The following is a 15,304-nucleotide window of genomic DNA, read 5'->3' on the forward strand; positions in this document are numbered from 1 at the left end:
TTTTATTTTTTAAAAATTAGAGTTAATTCCTGTGATATGGCTTATTCCTGTGATATGGCTTATTCCTGTGATATGGCTTATTTCTGTGCTATCAAATTAATACACTAATTTGCTTTTGAGAGTGAGAGGGAAAGACACAGAGATCAAACTGGTTCACTGAGAATTGTATATGACCCTGTGTATGGAAATGTCCAGGGTATGTCCTCTTGCAAAGGTGATCTGATGCACATGCTGGGAGGTTGAAAAATTCAGCCATCCCGTGGTCAAGGGGGGGCCATAATATCCTCATCTTCTGGGAGACCCCCTAGAAAGCTTTCCCCAAATATTATATGCCTCTCATTCAGTTGGGCTCTCCGTCTCCTAGTTGCCTGGTTTCAAAATATTCATTCTTGTAATAGCAGGGAAGTCAGGAAGTGGCGAAGCCGCCCATCTGGATTGAATACAGTTTGGGACAGTAGTTTGTGCACAGTGAGACAGATAACATTTTGCAGATTTAAGAGACAGCTGAATCTGATGCATGTGGATGCAAGCTACTGGTGGAAAGCTCGGAGCAAACCCTTTCAGTGCAGCCTGGATTTATGGGAACTACTCAGGCGCTGGTAGGCTTTGAGGGAGGACATACAGTGGTTATTTTGTTCACAAAGAGTTTACTTCAGTTGACCTGGATTCTTACCCCATATTGAGTTTGACTTCCAGTATGAATGTAAACCAGCTCCAGACTCAGACACAACCTCTGCTCAACGTCTGATGGGGAGTTAAAGAGAGAAAATAAAAAAAATGGTGTAAATAAGTTTCACATGATTTCCAATCCAAGCTAGGAGTTGGCTCTTTTTCACTCAATCAACCAGGGGCAGAGAAAATTTTGCGAAATCAGGGGCCCTTTCAGAAAGCCTGGTCTATATCCTGTTTTCAAAAGAAAACCCAGAACCTGTCAGATGTGCCCTATTTCTGTTTCTGTGGCAGCTCGCCTCGTAGCTGTTCTAGGATAGAACGTGGCTTGAGTACATTCGTTCTCTTGTTTTTCCAAAGGTGCTCCTCTGAGGGGCAAGACATTTTGCTGGTTATTTGAACACGGGAGGCAGAAATGCATCTTTGAATGAATCACAGCTGAACTGTTGAGGATAGGACCATAAAATACAGTCCTTTGCAAAGGATTTCTTTCCCTGGGAGCTCAGGTGGGAGCCAGCTTGACAGCAGGGTCTCTGTGCTCACTTAGGTTCTCATTTCATGTCAGGAAAATAGAAATATAATAATTTTTGCCTCTCATTAAAAAACAAAACAAGACCATCATTCAAATTTGTATAGTTAAAGCACAAATCTTAAAGTCTCTTTTACAAGTGTACTGCAAATGCTAGGATACAGGGCATGGAGTTGGAGAGGGTTTTTCTCCCCCTGCCCCCCTCCCTCCTTCCATTCCTTCCTTCCTTCCTTCAACATGAAGCAAATCTGAGTGAAATCTTGCCTTCTTGCTCGGTTGGGTTTTTTTTCCCCTAGCTGAGCTAAAGCACAAAAAGAATGTATTTTCCAAGTACCTTATGGGAGCCTGACAATTTACTTCTTCCTCTTGCTTTGAAAATGACCCCCAAAGAGATAAAATTGTTTGCATTAATTCTTACAGAAAAGCAGCCAAGGTTTTATTAAAAACATTGCCCTTCGTATTCTTGCATATTTTCTTTCTCTCTCTAATATGGGAAGATATCAAATGTGAAAGAAACACAAACATAAGACACTGCTCCTTTCATCTTTGCTCAGTTTCCAATATCTTCCAACATATTACCTTATTCTTCTTATTAAACTTTAAAAAGGACCAAGTGGAATGCTGCATTTGAATTTTGAAGGGTGAGGACCTGGGATAGGCTCTCTGCATTGTGTCCATTCATTAGATTCTCCTAAGATCTTCCCACCCTGTATTGGGACTGGCAAAGCATGATTATACCTTGGGAAACACATTCAGACTAACTGAGTTCCCATGAAACTCAATTCTGGAAGTTCATTTTCTTTGATGTGACTGGGTTCTTTAATTTTTAAGGAAAAAAGAAAAGTATCATTGCTGCCTGGTGGAGCAAATAAACTTTAAAACAAGTTCAGGATTTCCCTTAAACATATCTGATGTATAATTGAGTACTGCTTAGAACAGCAATACTCTGAAATACATATAAGAAATAATTCAATGAACTATGGTAATGGAAAATAATATAATGAAAAATATGTGATGGCCTCAATTTTCCTTTTTTTTTTTTTTTAAATTCCCAGCCTAATTTTGTTCGCTAAAACCTGGCCCTGTCAAAGCTACCTCTAAAAGCCATAGTTATGAAGTAAACTCTGTAACAAAATGGTGTAAAATCTTGTGATCACAGGGGCACCTGGGTGGCTCAGTAGGTTAAGCATCTGCCTTCAGCTCAGGTTGTGATCCCAGCGGTCCTGGGATCGAGCCCTGCATTGGGCTCCCTGTTCTGCAGGAGAGTCTGCTTCTCCTTTTCTCTCAGCCTTTCCTCTCCACTCATGCATTCTCTTTCTCTCAAGCAAATAAAATCTTAAAAAATAAGATCTTGTGGTAATAGATCAAGCAGAAAAAAAAAATCAAAATTTTATGTTTTTTAAAGAAGACTAAAAAAAAATAAATAAATAAGACTAAAAGGAAACACACCAAAGACTATCCTGGAATTATTTCTTGTATTCTTCTTTCTTTTCCTTTTTTTTATTTTTTGTATTTTTTGTAATTTGGGACAATTACTTTTCCAACAACAACAAAAAGACCAGCGTAGCCCTTATCTTTTTTGTAGATCTGATTTATCCTGGACCACCCTGTACTTGGAGATGTAGTCCCCTGGGATTTTTTTTTTTTTTAAAGTACTTTAAACTTTGAATAGCTTATCAAAAGCTGTAATGGCAGCTGATAGAATCTCAGCCCTAAAAGAAAAAAAATATTGGAGGGGTACAGTATGTACGTGCTGGGATAAACAGTTTGAAACCAAGTGGATAATGAGGTTACTGATTCAGTGATGAGCACACCTGAGTTTTGATAAGCATGACCCAACCGCATGTGGTGAAATCCTCGATCCACAGAGAGTGTCTCATCTTTATGGAACTCACCAGAAGGAGCCTTTAGTCCCTATCAAGCAGGGTGCAATAAATCAGGAGAAAGCTGCAGATCCTGTCAGACCTGCCTGCATTCCTCTCCCCTCAGTGATTCCTTAGTTCCAGAGGATTCATCCTTTGGGAATATTCCAACACCCTTTTGGAAGCTATGCCAAAATCCAGGGATTTGACAGCTTGATAAAACCTTATTTTATCCTGAGCTAGAGAACAACCTGACTCTGGGAAGGCCTAAATTATCAAAGGCAGTATACCGTGTAGCAGCTGTAAGTTAACCGGCAGATCTGGTGGGGATGAGAGTGCCTTTGAACTTGCTGGGAAGTTTAACAGCAACAGCGCAGGTTCCTGGGAGAAAATCTGTTATAAAAGAAGACAAAGAACTAGTAAGTAGCTTTCCAGCTGGACAGAAAGGCAGGAGATAGAATCCATCCTCTCCAGAATCCGTGTTCCATTCTTACACCCGGGGAGAGAGTAAATGCAGAGAAATCTATGGGATGGTGTTGAAAACAGATGCCACAAACAAGAACTGGGGCAGATTCATTTTCCTTTAGTATTAAGGGCTAGAATTTAAAATATCAGAAGAGGGGATTAATTGGATGTGGTAAAATGACAAGTCAGGAGCCGTTGGTGATCTACTGATGCCAAGGCTGAGTTCAGCTCTCTTCCTGGGGACTCTCTTTGAAGTCAGGGGAAGTTGGGCACTTACAGGACAAAGGAAAAACTGGGAAATAGGATGAGAATGGCCTTTGTAGTTGTTTCATTTCCCTCACACATTTATTGCTTTTTCCCTTCCTTCTTCATGCAGCAAATATTTCATGACCTTCTCTCTGTACCTAGCATTCTACTGGGCATTTGGGATTTGAAATGAATGCAAGAGAATTCCTGGTCTTGAAGAGTCCACGGGTAATGGCAAATACTGACCAACTCCCATCCCCTTTCTGATGAGGAGTAGCTCTGAGGAAGTGATGCACTGCCCCATGTTTCTATAGTTCTATGTCTCAAATTTCAAGACATTTCTCATTTCACGTAATTTTAATCTTATTATCAAAGGCAATTCATTAAATGTATTAAAGTGAGTTTAATTTTGATGATATTTACAAGGTTTTTTCATCTAAATAAATTAGTTCATTTGAAAAGAAAATCCCAAGTCAGACAGACCTTCCATTCTGCTTGTTGTTTTTTTTAACAATATAGCTTCCGCATTGGTTTCATGAGCTGCCTTTTGCATATGTCGGAATCTGTGGAGAGTATTACAGAATTGAGGGGGGAGGTGTATTTTTTTTAATCAGTTAGACATCTAGCCAGTCTGAAAACAGTCACTAAAGAGTGTTTGTTTTGTTTTGCCTATAGAAATATTGACAACCATGCAATCAAAATGCTAAGATTTGTAAACAAACCCTGCCCCCTCCCCAAACTCTACTTGATCTTCTCTGAAGAGAGTGGGGAAAAAATTTCTGTAATGTTCCAAGAAGTGAAGCCAATTGACATTTTAAAAAGTCACTTATACTCATGACCAGTAACATAGTAAGTTTTCAGAGAAGCTGTTCCTGATCATCACAATACAAAATAGGGTTCAAATACCTATTTCCTTCAAAGGCTTAGGTTATTTTGACTAACAATCTCAGTATACCTCAATGTATGGCAAAATTTTAGTTTCCCAACGATGCCATGGGGATAGGTCATTGAGGGCCCCTCATGATCCCTGCCTCGTGCCCTGGGTAGCTGCCTCCTACAGTCCACCACATCAGGATTGGCCCGTGTGACCAAAGAATATGACAAAAGTGATGGTATGTCCTTTCCTGGGCTAAATCATAGAAGACAGTCTGGCTTCTGCCTCTCAATCTCTCTCTTTGTGTCTTTGATCATTCCCTCCAGGAGACACCAGCTGTTGTGTTGTGAGGACAGTCAGGCAGCCCTGTGAATCATCGTGTGGTAAGGTAGTGAGGCTCCCTGCCAACAGCCATATGAACGAGCCATCTTGAGGCAGATCCTCCAGTGCCACAGAAGCCTTCAGATGACTGCAGCCTCTGCCAGACAGCTTGACTGCAACCTCGACAGACACTCTGAGCCAGAACCAGTCAGCTAAGTCATGACCAGATTCCTAAGCCACGGGAACTGTGTGAGATAATAAAGGTTTGTTGGGTTAGGCTGCTAAGTTTTGGAGTAATTTGTTATACAGCAGTAGATAATGAATACAAGGGTCCTTCCAAACCTGAGATTCATTGATTTTCTGATTCTCATATCACACTCATAATGTCTACCATGTGAAATACTCTTACTGGGAGTCTTGGGAAGCTTTAAGTCTCCTTGGTTGCCTGCATAGCTCATGCATTAATTTATACATATATCATATATGCATATATACATGTAGTTAATGCATTTTTTCTAAACACTACTTATTTATCTATTTTTTTTAAGATTTTATTTATTCATGAGAGACACAGAGAGAGAGGCAGAGACACAGGCAGAGGGGGAAGCAGGCTCCATGCAGGGAGCCCGATGTGGGACTCCATCCTGGGACTCCAGGATCATGCTCTGGGCCAAAGGCAGGCACCAAACCGCTGAGCCACCCAGGCGCCCCTATTTATCTATTTTTAGAGAGAGGAAGGGAGAGCATGCACCTGTGAGCAGTGGGAGTGGGAGGAGGCGTGGGAGGAAGGGTAGAAGGATAAGGAGAGAGAGAATCTTAAACAGGCTCCATCCATGCCCAGTGTGGAGCTGGATGGGGGGCTCTATCCCACGACCCCGAGATCATGACCAGAGCTGAAATCAAGAGTCGGATGCTTAACCAACTGAGCCACCCAGGCACCCCTCTGAATGCTTTTTAAAGTTTATTTTTCATTTTAAAGACAATACATGCTTGTTAAAGAAAATGTAGTGGGTAAGTTAAAATAAATTACCCACGGTTTTAACACCCAAAGAGAACTATTGTTAAGATTTGCATGTTCTTCTCTCGATTTTTTGTTTTGTTTTCTTTAAAAAGAAGTTGTGGCCATACACTATATGCCATGCTTTCAACAAGCCAAATTCATTTTCTTTAATAACAAAACCCAATAATGTGCCTTGCTCATTCTTGTCATTCAGCTCCCTGCTCCGAGTGACAGGTTCCCAGGGAAATCAGATGCGACCGTTCCCTGAGTGTGCAGAAGACCCGTGAGAGTGTCATGGGTTTGGAGCCAGAGCCTGGCAGGGAGTGATCAGTGCCTGGGGGTGCCAGACACATGGAAGATGATTTATACCAACGACCAGTCATCTCTGCACACATTCTTTTTATTTTCAGTACTAACATGTGTGTGAAGGGCCCCTCCCTGCCCAACAACTCATATTTATATCCACAAACTTCTTAAGAAAATCTACACTCCTTTATTCTCTGTTCCTCTTCAAATAGGGCTGTGTAGAGATGTGAATTTACTAAGATGCTGATGAAGCATAAACAGCAGGGCCCTTTCCAAGACCCTGGGAGGGGTGCTAGCAATGTGTTCATATGGTCATGTATTTATACAAAATTTGCAAAAGTAAGCAACTTTAATTACAATTGCTTAAGATTGCCATCTCTTCCCACTCTGCTCCTGCCCTGCAACATGCTCATACCTTCCTTTATGCAGGTTGGCATCACATGGTCATGACCATTTTATTCTTATAAATTTTGTATCTTTATTTTTTTGGCCAGGACCCCAAAATTGTATGATTCAGGACCTAAGATGTTGGATATATGTCTTGGCCTCTGAACTGCAAAAAATGTACATGTAAACTTTTTCAATTGCTTTGTACTGTAAACAGAATTTTTTTATTATTTGTTAATCTTAAGTGTGAAGTCATTGGGAATTTTGGAGCTGCGGGAGTCACAGAGTTAGAAGGCTCAATCTATTCTATGTGGTTGTATGTAATTCCTGAGACTGTTTCATCAGAATCCATAGATCCTCAAGAGATGCTCCTCTTTGCTGACTCCATTCTTCTATTCTATTTCTTCGTTGACTCTGATTCCTTGACCAAATGGATATTTTTTGGAAACAATGGCTGCCTCATCAGTTTTTCACTCTGACCCTTTTCAATTAAGAAGAAAAAAAAAAAAAAAAAGAGTGCCTAGGTAGCTCAGGCAGTTAAGCGTCTAACTTCGGCTCAGGTCAGATCCCAAGGTCCTGGGATCCAGCTCCAAATTGGGCTCCCTGCTAAGCAGGGAGCCTGCTTCTCCCTCTCCCTCTGCCCTCTTCCCTGCTCATGCTCTCTCTCATAAATAAATAAATAAATAAATAAATAAATAAATAAATAAATAAAATCTTAAAAAAAGAAAAACAAATAAATTTATCCGACTCCATGCAACACCTTTGAACAAAAAAAAAGGAATGCAAAATGAATAGTACCAACCAGGTGGCTGATGGACTTTATAAAAGACTGTGCAAAGAAAAACCCAACAGAGAAAAAAAGTGACAAACCAAAAAACCAGACTCTTAAATACAGAGAACAAACTGGTGGTTGTCAGAGGGCTGGGGATGGGGGATGTGAGGGGAATAGGTGAAGGGAAGTCAGAGAGCACTTACCATGATGAGCACTGAGTAATGTAGAGAATTGTTGAAAAAGTAAAAGAAAAAACAGGAAAAAAAAAGAGACTGGGTCACCCTGAATGTTTATTCATGTTACCTGCTGATTATAAGATTATTTGTCCTTTAATAAACTTTTGAACGATGTAAACATCAAATCAATGCCTACCATGGCAGCCATGGAGATGCATACAGATGTGCCTTTAAGAGAAGCTGCTGCGGGTGCCTGAGGAATGGCAAGCCCAGCTGCCACATCTTTGGAGCCTATGGCACTCACCTGAGCCCACCCTTCTAGGCTGCTACCAGCCATTGACCGGACACTGCTGAGGTGCCAGGGTACCCACGCTGGCCCACCCTGCCTAATGAAGGATCTCCCTCTGGGACAACCTCTGCACACACCCTCCCCACCAGCCCGGCTTTGCTTTCTCAGAACTGGGTGGGGTTCTGGGGCCCTTCCTACCCAAGGTTTCCTTCCCCCTCTCCCTTCACAGGCAGCAGGCCGGATCACAGCCTGACCCTCTCCCTGTCTATTCCCTTTTAGCAGTTACCATATCTCTAGGAGAATATATTTGTGACATATTGTTTACTATTTATATATTTTGTTATGTATTGTTTGTTATATATTTCACATACCTGTTATGTGTTAGGTATATTATATGTGTAAATATATCTTTATAATTCCCGCAACCATTGACAGTACCCCTTGACTCTTCACCTTGTGAGGTGAACCCATGAACGCCCTTATCTTTTCTTTCATCTCATTTCCTTCTAAGCACAGTCGAATGCTTCCTTTCAATTTATGGTATCAAGAAAGAAAACATGAATCTTGTTTTGCCACCAGACCTGAGTCTTCCTTTTGTCTGGCCTGTGGGTTGATTCCAAAAGCTGCAAATTGGTCAACAGCATTTACAACATTTTTTCTACGTAAAGATTGTTCACAGGTCAGCCGCATAGTACACTACAATTACACATCTTTTATACATCGTCTTGTGTGTTTCTTGGAATTTCTATTTGTCTCTTTTTCCTCACTCATTTCCTGCATTGCTGCATTTTTTTACAACTTCATTTTCCAACTTCTTCAAGATAGTATCAAATCTCGGAATTCTTTCTGGTCATATACATTTCCTTTCTAGACACCTACTTTCTGGAGCTCTTGCTCCACCAGCTCCAAACTGGACCTCTGTGCTCTACATTTGGTGAAAAGTTGCTACCCTAGGTCTTACTTCCATTTTCTCCTGATTGGCTTGTTTCTTGAATTCCATTTTTTTAAAGTATTTTTTTCTCTTATTTTGCTTGAATACATTCTCCCTCTCTCTCTCTTTCTCTCTCTCTCTCTCTCTCTCTCTCTCTTTTTTAAAGATTTTATTTAATCACTCATGAGAGACACAGAGAGAGGCAGAGACAGAGGGAGAAACAATCTCTTCACGGGGAACCAGATGTGGGACTCGATCCCGGAACTTCAGGACCACACCCTGAGCCACCCAGGCATCCCTGCTTGAATACATTCTCGAATCATTTCTATAGAAAGGGGATATGGTAGGTAAACTTACGAGTCCTCCCATGACTTAGAATGTCTTTATTCTACTCTCAAATTTAATTAATAATTTGATTTAATATTGAATTTTTCACTTAAAATCATTTTCTCTCAGAACTTTGAAGGCACATCTCCACTGTATTATAGCATTTGGTGTTGCTAAAGAGAAGTTTGATGCCAATTTGATTTTTTTAAAAAGAAGACAATTTGGTTTTTTTCCTCTGAAAATTTTTGGATTTTAAAAAATCTTTGTTATTCTTTTAAGTATTTCACTAAATGTGTAGATAGCTTTGGTTAATATAGACATTTTAACAATACTTGTTCTTCCAATTCTTGAGCATGGAATTTCTTGGTGGGGATGCAAACTGGTGCAGTCACTCTAGAAAGCAGCATGGAGGTTCCTCAAAAAGTTAAAAATAGAGCTACCCTACAATCCAGCAATTGCACTACTAAATATCACCCAAAAGATACAAAAATACTCATTCAAAGGGATACATGAACCTCAGTGTATATTATGGCAGCATTATCTACAATAGCTAAAATATGGAAACAGCCCAAGTGTCCATCTATTGATGGATAATGAAGAGGTGGTATACACACACACACACACACACACACACACACACACACACTGAAATATTACTCAGCCATAAAAAGAATGAAATCTTGCCATTTGCAACAATGTGGGTAAAGCTAGACCATATTATGCTAAGCAAAATAAGTCAGAGAAAGACAAATACTATATAATTTCACTCATGTGGAATTTAAGAAATAAAACCAATGGGTAGAGGAGGAAAAAAGAGGGGGTGAGAGAGGGGCAAACCAAGAAATAGACTCTTAACTATACAGAACAAATTGATGGTTACTAGAGGGGAGTTGGATGAGGGGATGGGTGAAATAGGTGATGAGGATTAGAGTGCACTTGTGATGAGCACTAGGCGTTGTATAGAAGTGTTGAGTCACTAGATTTTACATCTGAAGCTAATATTACATTATATGTTAACTAACTGGAATTTAAATAAAAGTCTTAAAAAATATTTGACATTCTGAAATTTCACCATTCTGTGACTGTGGTTCATTTTTAATTCATTGTGTCCGGCATTACAGCATTTGTTTCTTCTCTCTCTCTCTCTTCAGTCTAGAGACTCATGTCTTTCAGCCAAAAAATTCTCTTTATTTTTTGTTTTTATTTTCCTATCATTTTGTCTGTTCCCTCTGGAGATTCTAGTCATTGAACATTAGCCTCTTGGATTTACAGCTTACAATTTAGCCTTTCTTTTATATTTTCAATCTACCTGAATTTTTTTTCTTAGCAAATTCTTTGACTTTATCCTTCCATCTGTTTATCAGATTTCTGCTTAAATTATCATATTTTTAAGTTCTAAGAACTTTTTAAATTTTTGAACCATGCCTTTTTATAAATCATATTTAGCTCTTAAATTATAACCTTAATTATTTTTAAAATTCTCTCTGAGGATACTACTTATAGTTAAGATATAATTTTCTAGTAAATGTTCTTAAAATGTGCAAGTTTGTGTATATTTTACATGGTCATTGAGTCTGGACATGGCCATGGACTTACAGTTTTACTTGAAAATGTCATTTGTAAAATCTACCAAAAGATGTTATTTTTTCTCCTGGTAGATGTAAATTTCTTCAGCATGAGCTGAGTTTTCAAAATATGGAGTCCACATGTTCAGTGTATGTACTTTCTCACTGTACTAGACCAGCTGCTGCACTGAGTTAGCCATAGTAAAAGTTACTTTTCTCCTTTCAAAAATTTGGGAGGTCCTTTCCTTTTTACTGTATATTTATATTTGGCCTGTCAGTTGATAATCTGAGGCCAAGTGGTCAATACTGGAATAATGTTTGACTGGAGACAAATGGGGAGACTTAGCAACCAGGAAAGAAACTCTTGCAAGAGTTTGGAAACTGATTGATATGGTCCCTTAGAGTGTTCCTGGACATGAAGGGTAATGGAGGAGGTCATTAACCTGGTAGTTGGACCTCTCAGCATCTGCCTTTCTTTTAGATAGAATAGTTGGGTGATCTGACTACATGGTAATTCAGAGATTTAAAAAACATATGTAAGTTGATAAACTATGCATCAAAATGTTAGCCATGCTTAATTCTGGGTTTCAGCTTCTGGGGTATTATCTTTCCTTGTTAAAAATATATATATATGGGGTGCCTTTTTGGCTCAGTCACAATAGCATGCAACTCTTGATCTCAGGGTCATGAATTCAAGCCCCATGGTAGGTGTAGAGGTGACTTAAATAAATAAAACTTAAAAAAATAAAAAATACATGTCTGTAGTAATCAAAGCCTCTTCCAGACATGTGTCTGCCCTTGTTTCATTGACTTCCCACTGAAATGCCACTCTTTTCTCCTGCTCAAAAGAAGAAACTGAGACTGCCTCCTGACCCCAAGCTGGAGGCAATGACCTCTCAGCACTTTCCAAAGGGAGAAAGCAAGAAGCAATTAAGCAATTAAATATAAAGATAAAGTACAAAATGAAATAGATCGGCTTAACAAGCCAGTGAAGAGATTTTGAACGTAGAACAGAAATATAATACATGCCACCAACCATTTTTTCAGAAGACGTCAGAATTGATTGCCAAAATCCCAAATTTGGGGTAAGAGCATTTGTCAACTATCCACAAGTGTCTGCTGCTTGTGGTGGAGGATGAAGACATGCTGCATTATTTGACAAGAGTTGCAGTGATAGAATTTGAAGATATTGAATCAGGTTACAGACCAGGTTTTTATTTTGATGAAAATCTTTACTTTAAAATAAAGATCTGTCCAAAGAATTTCCTCTCATTGAGAGTGGTGATCCATCTCCAAAGTCCACTGAAATCTAATGGAATTCTGAAAAAGACTTGATGAAATGTTCAAATCAAACACAGGATAAAGCCAGCAGGAAGATACAGCTTGAGGAACCAAAGAGCTTCTTCCCCTGGTTTACTGACCACTCTGATGCAGGTGCAGGTGAGTTAGGAGAGGTCATCAAAGATGATATTTGGCCAAGTCCATTATAATACTACTTAGGTCCCAATATGGATGATGAAGGGGAAGGAGAAGAAGAAGATGATGATGAAGAAGAAGATGATGATGATGAAGAAGGATTGGAAGATATTGATTAAGGAGATGAAGATGATGAGGAGAGGGAGGAAGGAGAGGATGAAAGAGAAGCTGACTAATGGAACACTGATGGGTTCTGACCTTTCTTTTTTTAATTTTCTCTGGGAGCAAGTTGCAGTCTTTTATTCCCCCTTGTGTTCATTTGCCATTTTTTTGAAGGTTCTTTTCTTTTCCTTTATACTATGGTTCTCAACATATTTGGGGAGGAGGAATTACCCTGAGCAAAATAAAGTGGAAAAGAATTTCTGCCCATTTCTGTTCCAATTAGCAATAATCACGCCTCGGATAAACCTCCTTGGCTATGATACTGCCACTGTGCAAAGCTCCATTTCTGTTCCAAATTCATCTTTATCCCTTCCTGTGTCAACAAAAATTTTATGGGATCTACACCACTGTGTTCTGTGAGAAAAAAAAAAAAATCTGCTCCCTTAGCTCTGCTGGAAGCTGGAGGGTGCTAGGCCCCTGTGTAGTAGTGCACAGACTTGTAGCCTTTTCCCTCCTCTCTCTGTATATTGGGCTCAGAGATTACGCTGTGTCTCTATGTGAATATGGATGGTTAGCATTTACCATTGACCAATATGTATCTGGCTACTTTCTCTTGTTAAAAAAAAAAAAAAAAAAAAAAAAAACCTAAAGAAATGGAGTTACAGAAGTTCAGCAAAGTTCAGAAGTTAGGTTTGAGATGTTTGTGTGGGTTAACTGGGCATTTTGACAACACGGTTTCTCCTTTGGCACATTTAATTGTGATGTTTAGTGGAGATCCTTGCAATTTAAGATGACACTTTTAAAATAAAATTCTCTCCTAATGATGACTTTAGTCCTGACAAGGGCTGGAAGAATCAGGAAAACCTATAGAAATTTATTTGAAATTGACATTCTCTACTGTAATTTTGTTCTGTTTATTTTTAAATTTTCTTTTTTATTTCACTGGAAAAGAAATATGCTCAGTTTTATTTTTTTTCTTTTTTTTTTTTAAGATTTTATGTATTATGAGAGACAGAGAGAAAGCGAGAGAGGCAGAGAGACAGGCAGAGAGAGAAGCAGGCTCCATGCAGGGAGCCCAATGTAGGACTCGATCACAGGACCCCAGGATCACACTCTGGGCAAAAGGCAGGTGCTCAACTGCTGAGCCACCCAGGCGTCCTTGATGCTCAGGTTTAAACATTGAAAGTGTACAGGTTGGGGCACCTGGGTGGCTCAGTGGTTGAGAGTCTGCCTTTGGCTAAGGTTGTGATTCTGGGTTCCTGGAATCGATTCCCACATTGGGTTCCCCGTAGGGAGCCTGTTTCTCCCTCTGCCTATGTCTCTGCCTCTCTCTGTGTCTCTCATGAATAACTAAATGAAATCTTAAAAAAAAAAAAGTTTACAAGTGGTTTTGTTAAAACTAAATATGTATACACACAAAAATTTTAAAAATTTAAAAATACATCTGTATTTCTAAATTTTTTTACAATGACCATGATTACTTTCATAGTAAGAAAATAATTTATTTTTAAAGTATATATAAAGCTTTCTTCTGAATCTTCATTTACCCTATGAAAATTAGCAGGAAAAAAACCCAAACAAAACAAAATAAGATAAAAAACCAATTTTAACCACAAGGCTGATGGCTATACCTAAAACAGAAAGATGAAATCCTGCAATCTTCAGGCTCAACATACCTGAACCAAACAGGTGATGAAGAAGAGAGGGGCAGGGAGAAGGGAAGAGAATGTTGGGAGGATGTAGGGAAGCAGATGGGAGCAGAGAAAAGAGGCCTCAGCTATACCCTCTTGCCCTTCTCAAAGCTCACAAATGATGGAAGCATGACTTTGGAGAAAAGTCTGGATTTGCAGATTGAATATAATTGAAATAGTATATCTGAACTTCGAGGGTTACGGTGGTACATACTTATGAGGTAGGTTTCCTGACCTGGTATAATAATTCAGAAATAAGCCACACATGTGGTTGGATGGTATGCGCATCACTGACCGCCCATTTAAACAGGCGATATTCAGATCACCCATACCACCCAAGCAGCCTCTGCTTTGAAGAGGGCTTTTGACAGGACACCGACATCTCCCTACTGAAGATCTATTCATTTGTAAAATCAACAAATGCAACGGGACCTGCGCTGAAATTTTTACTCAGAGGCCAGAATTTAAAATGCCGTCAGGACTGAAAGGAATGTATAAACCGTATCACCACAGAACTGCACTCATGAATGATTTAGGAGACAAACTAAAAATAAAATGTTGATAGATTCTCAAAAGAATGAGAACAAAACATTGAGAACTGGCTTTTTCTTTCCCCTTTTGTTAAAAAGAATGGTAAATATTATCTCACCAGAGAGACTTTTTTTGTTGTTGTAGGGATCCTTATAAATCAGGGATTTGCATCCCTGGGCATTATTAGGAAATACTTATGTTTATAAATTTTGTGACTTGAATGGTTTATTGGACTATATTTCAGTGGTTGAGTCACACAACCATCAACTTGCCTCTAGACTGAGTTAAAAATCCTAACTCTAGGATATCTAAGAAGACTTTGAAACCAATCCCTTGTTTAAAAGAAGTCAAATTCCAGAATTGCAGAAGTCAAGCTATAATCTTTTATGGTACTTTTAATTTGGTGGTTGTTGCTAAAAATGTATTAACAATACCTAATAATAAATTGCAGGATGAATTCTAATGGTGGCGCACCTCTCAATGTATGGCATACCCCTCAAACTGAGTCATTTTCAAGCTTATGGTGAGTGCAATAACTTGCTATTTTTTTTGCCATACCTTCTATTGTATTATTAATGTCAGAAACTCACACTTGCTTCATTTTGCTATATCCTGAGAACGAGGACTGAAACCATCACCACTTCTCTTCAACCACTGCCCCAAAACAACGATACTGAACAGTGTAATTTCCTGTGACTTATTTTTAAGGGTCACCTTGGTATAAGACTTTAAGAAGTATAACAATATCATCTAGTGTTTTTAAAAACTTGCAGTATAACAGGCAC

General features: G+C 39.1%; 2 long non-coding RNA genes and 2 pseudogenes across 4 annotated transcripts in view; 2 read left to right on the forward strand and 2 right to left on the reverse strand.

Annotated features, from left to right (window-relative positions):
* The window catches only part of LOC140613842 (uncharacterized), a 62,176-nt gene that overhangs the window by 21,893 nt on the left and 24,979 nt on the right, over window positions 1-15,304 (forward strand). The window contains exons 3-4 of one of the 2 annotated variants that reach the window (XR_012014730.1): window positions 4,972-5,229; window positions 14,971-15,042. This is a non-coding gene — a long non-coding RNA (uncharacterized lncRNA). The remainder of the gene's footprint in view (window positions 1-4,971; window positions 5,230-14,970; window positions 15,043-15,304) is intronic. The other variant, XR_012014731.1, reaches the window with a different exon arrangement.
* The window catches only part of LOC140613843 (uncharacterized), a 60,773-nt gene continuing 46,103 nt past the window's right edge, over window positions 635-15,304 (reverse strand). For both annotated transcript variants that reach the window (XR_012014732.1, XR_012014733.1), the window contains exons 5-6: window positions 3,351-3,453; window positions 635-744 (exon numbers count right to left, since the gene is read on the reverse strand). This is a non-coding gene — a long non-coding RNA (uncharacterized lncRNA). The remainder of the gene's footprint in view (window positions 745-3,350; window positions 3,454-15,304) is intronic.
* LOC140613721 (protein SET-like) lies at window positions 11,542-12,371 on the forward strand (annotated as a pseudogene).
* LOC140614540 (U4 spliceosomal RNA) lies at window positions 12,569-12,637 on the reverse strand (annotated as a pseudogene).

The sequence above is a fragment of the Canis lupus genome, chromosome 22 (assembly GCF_048164855.1).
Source record: "Canis lupus baileyi chromosome 22, mCanLup2.hap1, whole genome shotgun sequence".
Lineage (NCBI taxonomy): Eukaryota > Metazoa > Chordata > Mammalia > Carnivora > Canidae > Canis > Canis lupus.